Raw genomic sequence first — 6592 nt, 5'->3', positions numbered from 1 at the left:
ATGTTTTATATGTGGAAGACAGATTTATCTATCACCGTAGACTTTTATGTGTGATACAGATTTGTTTATTAAAGTCTTCGACTTTGGGTCGTAGCAACTCTTATTTGTGGGTGAGATCAGCTAAGGGAATCAAGTGTGTAGTATCCTGCTGGGATCAGAGACGTAAGGAGCGCAACTTTACGTTGAATCAGTGTGTGATTGATTAGGGTTTAACTACAGTCCAGACCGAAGTTAGTTTGTAGTAGGCTAGTGTCTGTAGCGGCTTAATACAGTGTGGTGTTCAATCTGGACTAGCTCCCGGGGTTTTTCTGCATTTGTGGTTTCCTCGTTAACAAAACTTCTGGTGTCTGTGTTATTTCTATTTCACATTATATTTTGTTACATAATTGAAATATCACAGGTTGTGCGTTAAGATCAATCAATTAGAATATCCAACCTTGGTTGTTGATTTACATTGATTGATACTTGAACATTAGTCTTTGATACCATTCAAGTTATTATCCTTATATTTGATAAAGACTCGCAGATCAAATCAAGTGAGGGAGATATTAACTCCTCGATATACTTTTCTCTAGATTGAGTTTGACTGTCTAGTTGATTCTCTAGAAAGTATATTGGAGTTAGTCCATACAGATTGCTAATCGAAATATCGGGTGTGGTTTTTATGCCCCCGCTTTTTCAATTGGTATCAGAGCAGGCAAACACACTTAAAGACCTTATCAGTATGTGTTTGTTGCGATTTGACTCTATGGACAGAGGTGTTATCTCTATTAACGTACCACCAGTCTTCGATGGCTCTAATTACTTATGGTGGAAAATTGTTATGCGAGCTTTTCTTCAAGCGCGTGATTTTCAATCATGGGTATATGTTGTTAATGGCTATGATGCTCCCGTTGTTTCAGTAGGTAACGTTAATGTTCCAAAAAATATTGGAGAATACGATGCTGCTGAGATACTTGGTGCGAAGCAAAACTCCGACGGCTTGAATGCCATCATACATGCCATTACCCCAAATCTTCAGAACCATGTGTCAAATTGCACTAGGTCTAAAGATGCGTGGGATATCTTAGAAACCGTATTCGAAGGAAATACCAGTGAAAAGGAAGCGAGGCTTCAAAACCTTAATTCCGATTGGGAAAACCTTCGTATGGCAGATGAAGATTCATTTGATGAGTTTAATCACAAAGTGTCTGAAATTGTTAATGCATCATTTGCATTGGGTAAGACTATTCCTGAAAAGGACATTGTGATGAAAATTCTCAGATCGCTGCCATCTAGATACGATTCTAAGAAGCATGCACTGAAATACGCTGGTTAGGAAGCTTAATATCTTTGATCACAAACATTCGTCTAAATCAAAGGATGTTGCGTTCAAAGCACTGAAAGACACAAAATTACTTGATAAAAGTAAAAATATGTATATCTCTGAAGATGATCACTCTGAGACGGAATCAGATGAAGATCTTGACAAATCAGTCTCGATGATCACAAGACAGTTTAGAGATCTTCTGTTGAAGAGAAGTATCAGTCAAACCTCATAATTGTATTCCTCCTAAAAACAGGGACACAGATGAAACTGATGACGAGGATATGCCTCAGTGCTTTAAGTGTAAAGGGTTTGGTCACACTAGTGGAAAAAGGTCGTTTTAAGATAGTTGAAAAGTGTCATATTAGGGATATATACGACACTATATGGATGTCGCAGAAAGTCTCGTAGATTCAGTGTCTTTTTCTCGAACGACACTATCAAGTATACTCAAATTTACGATACTTTCGAGTTGTCACTATGAACGACACGTGGATAACGTCGTAGATTTAGTTTTGTAATATAAAAAAATAAATCTGAAATTCAGCTAAATCCCAGATCAGATTTGGCTGACTGGTACTGGGATGAAATAAATCTGAATTAAGCTCAAATTACCCTGAAATAAAACTTGGATTTATGAATAAGTGGTTGAATAAAAATCATTGTATTTGTTACACAATTCATAACTGAATTCAGTTTACATTTCATAAATGAATTCAGTTTACACTTAGATTCGGAATCACAAAAGAAAACAAATAATAAGTCCTGAATTCACACGAGTCATATATTTAAGTTCTAAGGTTCATAAAGACAACCGTGAACCAGAAAAACGAGATCCTGTCGGATGATGAACTGAGCCAACAATTCAAGAACAACAAACCTACAACAAACAAGAGGTGCCAACATTACTGAAGTATAAAACAAGTGTGAAAAAATCAATCAAAAGTGAATATACTCTGATGAAATTTGAATAATAGCACAGCAAGTAAGTTCATGACAACAGACAGCCCTATCTCCTTATCGTTCTAAGAATCAAAGCTATCCTCTGCATTTTACCAACATAAGCCTAAGTATTAAGATCCTTAAGTGAATCATCGTGAACAAACTGCAAAGCTCGTAAAACATAAAACCTAAACCTTAGAAGATTTCGCAAATACACCGGTGCAAAAACTACTAGTCTTACACACCCACTTAGAGTCTATTACAGTTTACTATGCTATTTTGTTTGCATCCATGACAGAAAGAAACTACAAAAGGATACCCAATACTCACAACTATTGACAAGTTCCCAATGCTGGAGAACATCACTGCAAATCCAGGGAGAGACAATCTACTGCAGATTCATTGATAGTTTGATACCATCCATCTACACAGGAAACACAATGAGAAGTTAGAGGCTGACTGAATTCGATACCACTTATAATAAGGCAACATAGTGGAAGTAAACAGTGATATGAAATTTACCTTCCAACTGGTCCTGACAAGGGGACAATTGTTTTCCTGCATTGAAGTATTACCAAGAAAAGAAGAACATGATTACTCTCTGTGAAGCATCCCTTCTTGTGTTTAAGCAAGGTTGAAATTTCATTAACCGTTGAAAGTTGAAACTCACATCTTGTTCTGTGCAACACAGAGAGCATTTACCCTGAGAAGAAAACAATATGAACAAGTAAGCGAAACTAAATGAAGCCATAGGGTCTGAATCCTTGTTCAGCGTTCTACAACCTAGGCGAGCTTTTACTGAGGCCCCGTAACAGAAGCCTACACAACAAAAGTAGTAACCGATATCAGTGAATCTATCCAGTACCAAATGCAGATAACTATAGATATAAACCAGATATACAAAACGTTGAAAAATAGGATACTTACACTAAAATGTGTATGCAATGCATTATTGAAGGAGAAAGAGTTTTTATCTGTATTAGTCACTGTTAATACAATTGAAAGACTCTTTGAATTTAGTATTACCTGCAAGCAAACATGTTCCTTTAATGAATACAGAATTTAGTATGACCTGTAAGCAAACATCCATTGGTTTGCAAGCATCCCAATTTGTACCTTTGGCCATTGCTCGTCATATTAGTAATACACACACCTTGTTGAATTGCTCTTGATTTCAATCTCCTTAATCTGAGCACGAAAAACCACATAAAATTAGTCTTATCAATTCTATGATATCTGTTAACTAGGGTGATCGATATGAAGCTTTAGGATGGTGGGAAACAAGCTTCAAAACAGATAAAAACAAAAAGAAGTAACAAGTTTTGCTAACTCAGTAGTTCTGAAATCTTACTTTGAAAGAAACTCGAGACACTGAATGAATATACATCACTCCATTGTTATGCCTTTGAAAGGCAACAACTAAAAGAAACAGAACATACCAAATGTTTCGCTCAAATGAAAGAAAACATACAAGACACTGAATAAACACCACCTCGTTGTTATGCCTTTGGAAGTCAACAATTAAAAGAAACAGAACATACTAAAAGTTTCGTCCAAAAAAAACGTAAAAAATCAAAAGAAAGTATGGAGAGAATGATCAGCTAAGGCAAACATATTTAAGCCGGCACAGTATGGAAACAATGCTAACTGTCTACATAACTAGTGTTGTAGTCATAACAAATTGACCATCAAAATACAGAAGTAAAAGGCAAATGTCAATAGCACTACACCTCATAAGGAGCCTTCCTGGTACGGATAGCATCATTTTCACAAAAAAAAGAATCACATGAAATTTTAACAATGGCTTTACAGTCTCACAAAGCTACTTTCTGAAGTTGATATCGCCCAAATCTCGATCAGTAACAAGGAGCTGAGATGAAGTCACAACTAGCTGCATAATAGATAACTCTTTAAGGTTTGAATTGGGAATCATATAACATTAAGTTCAAGGTCTGAAATGTAGTCCTAGATTGAAGACTGTAGATGAGCAACCTGAGTAAAAAGCACATTGTAGAAAGACATAATTCCACTCGGTTCAACGGCTGAACACTTCGAGTTCGGCTTGTGGTCTTTGGAGATCAGCAAAGCTGCAAAACAGCGCGATGTATGAGCTCCATTTCTTTCCTAAACACTGGTAACTTTATATTTAAGCAAAATACCAGAACAGTGGTTATAAACAGTATAAAAACCACAAAAAGAAAGCTACTAACAGAAATACTAAACTGCTGTTTTATTAGCTTCCTGTGTCTTAGGCTTTAGCCTTTGGCGGGCAACACCAACAACACCTGGAGTTGCTAAATTATCTCAAATCCTCGAGTATTCAAGTCCTTAAGCTACAATCATTACATCCACAAACATAAACTACAAATAGGCTTTAACGATACAGCGATGAACAAGAATACTTTCCAAGCCATCCTACAAGGAAAAGCTTAAGAATGATACTCAATCATACCTGTTTACAAAGTGCTCCAAGTCTACGTTGTTTTAATCTTCCATCAACTCGTGTAACAACAGCCGCTCCAACCTTCACGCAATAAACAAAATCAGCAACATTAACTCATTCAGACACAAAAATCAAAAATGCATAAGTTGTAGGTGCAATTAAAGATGCTCGGTTCACAACCTACTGGCACTCAGTATCAGAGCCAGCATAGGCTGCAGGGGGGCAATTGCCCCCATATGACCAATTAACAGCCACTATCCACCGCTAAATTCTATTAATACTAATCAAAATTTCACTGGAATGGTTTGAAAGATTGAAACGTTTTACATTTAAAGACATGGGTTTAGCTAGAAATCATGAATTAATGAAAATCCAAACGATCTTTAAATTTTGATTATCATTGCCTCAGCTTTGACATTAGAAGATACATTTACTAATCAAAAACGATATCAATCAAATCAGTACTTGAAGGAGTAGTTTTAGAAAGAATTCCAGTGGGAACTAGCTATATACTTGTTTGTAAATACCTTCAAAATGAAGAAAGATGGAAGAGACAATTTATCGAACAATTAATCTACCATTAACAAAGTAAAAAGAAACAACATCACATCTGTTATGATTCGTAAAGAATATTCGAAAAATTCTAATATCGGTAGAGAAGATTTTTATAATTTTGGGAATGCCAATACCTTCAGAATGCGATCGTAGTAGAAAACGAGATTGTTATGGAAGAACAACGTCCTCAAAATTGATGGAATTTGAAGCAAAGTGGATTGTTTGGAACTGTTACAGTGAAGGTTTTTGAATAAATCAATCTAATTCGAACTGTGTGATGGAATTTTTGAAGAAGTTTGACCTGATAATTTGTTTGTCAGATTATTTGTGATTGAAATCGCTGAATAATTTGTTCAAAATTGTTCCTTAATTTGATGAAATTCTAGAAACAAAAAGTTCATTTTTGATTTCTCTGCCATAATGAAAAATAGGGAAAAAAATTAAACAGCAACCCCTAGGTTTACATGATATAGTTTGTACCCTAACTTCAAAAATCTAAAAAATACACAACTCAGATCGAAAATGAAATCCTAACTTCAAAACCCAACTTTAATTGATAGAAGAAGAAAAAAAACGAAAATATGAGAACTGAAACCAAACCAGATCGGAAAATCTACAGAGAAAATAATCTACAGGGGAAAAGTGGGTTTGATAAGAAAATGAAAACCCTGGAATTGAAACCAAATCAGATCGAAAAATCTACGGAGTAAGAAGTGGGCTTGAAAACCAGATCGGGAAATCTGAAGAAGAAAAGATAAAAAGAGAGAAAAGAGAGTGAGAGGAGGAGAAGTGGTGGATATTGTTTCTCTCTCCGCCTTCGTATAGATATAAGGTAACATAAAGATGTCTCATCTCCAACCGTCCATAATTAAAAAGATTAAATCTTAACCATACGATTAGTACAGAAAGGATGATATTAGATTTTTGTTGTACAAGTCAACGTAGGTCCTAGCAAAACCACAGTTTGACTTTGGTCAGCGATTATTTGAGTTGTGTCGTTGAAGAAGTCAACCAAAGTCCTTGTACGACGATGCTTTGACTTTAGTCAGCGACGCTTTCGATATGTTCAAATAAAGCGAAACCCGGTGTGTATCGTTTCATTATGTCTCAAATAGCTGATAGACACATTTTTGTGTCTAATTTGTCCTCAATGTCCGTATTGTTGGAACTCTATTTTTGTACTAATATTGTCTTTTTATGTATTTTTAGGAAATAAACATTTTTGGAAAATTCTGCTCGAAAAGTTGATTTTGGCACCCGGAGGACAAGTGTTATTCAGACTCTCCCTTTTGGATAAGGGTAACCTAATTACTATGGGGCACCCCCAGGTCACCCCAAGGCAGCTG

General features: G+C 35.8%; 1 long non-coding RNA gene across 6 annotated transcripts; it reads right to left on the bottom strand.

The window, feature by feature from the left end:
• Window positions 1-1928: 1928 nt before the first annotated feature.
• LOC113313488 lies at window positions 1929-6031 on the bottom strand. 6 transcript variants are annotated; one of them, XR_003341904.1, is made up of 10 exons: window positions 5381-6031; window positions 4701-4772; window positions 4241-4335; window positions 3979-4139; window positions 3365-3436; window positions 3176-3274; window positions 2919-3067; window positions 2771-2806; window positions 2579-2672; window positions 1929-2186 (listed from the first exon to the last, which is right to left on the bottom strand). It is a non-coding gene; the product is annotated as an uncharacterized LOC113313488 (long non-coding RNA). The 6 variants fall into 6 exon arrangements; XR_003341906.1 differs by having other exon boundaries at window positions 2771-2951; window positions 3032-3067; XR_003341907.1 differs by lacking the exon at window positions 3176-3274 and having other exon boundaries at window positions 2771-2951; window positions 3032-3067; window positions 3275-3436.
• Between the last annotated feature and the right edge of the window lie 561 nt (window positions 6032-6592).

The sequence above is a fragment of the Papaver somniferum genome, chromosome 9, assembly GCF_003573695.1.
Source record: "Papaver somniferum cultivar HN1 chromosome 9, ASM357369v1, whole genome shotgun sequence".
NCBI classification, from domain to species: domain Eukaryota; kingdom Viridiplantae; phylum Streptophyta; class Magnoliopsida; order Ranunculales; family Papaveraceae; genus Papaver; species Papaver somniferum.
Note: the sequence above shows the minus strand (reverse complement) of the source record. Positions and strands in the feature narration are given on the sequence as shown.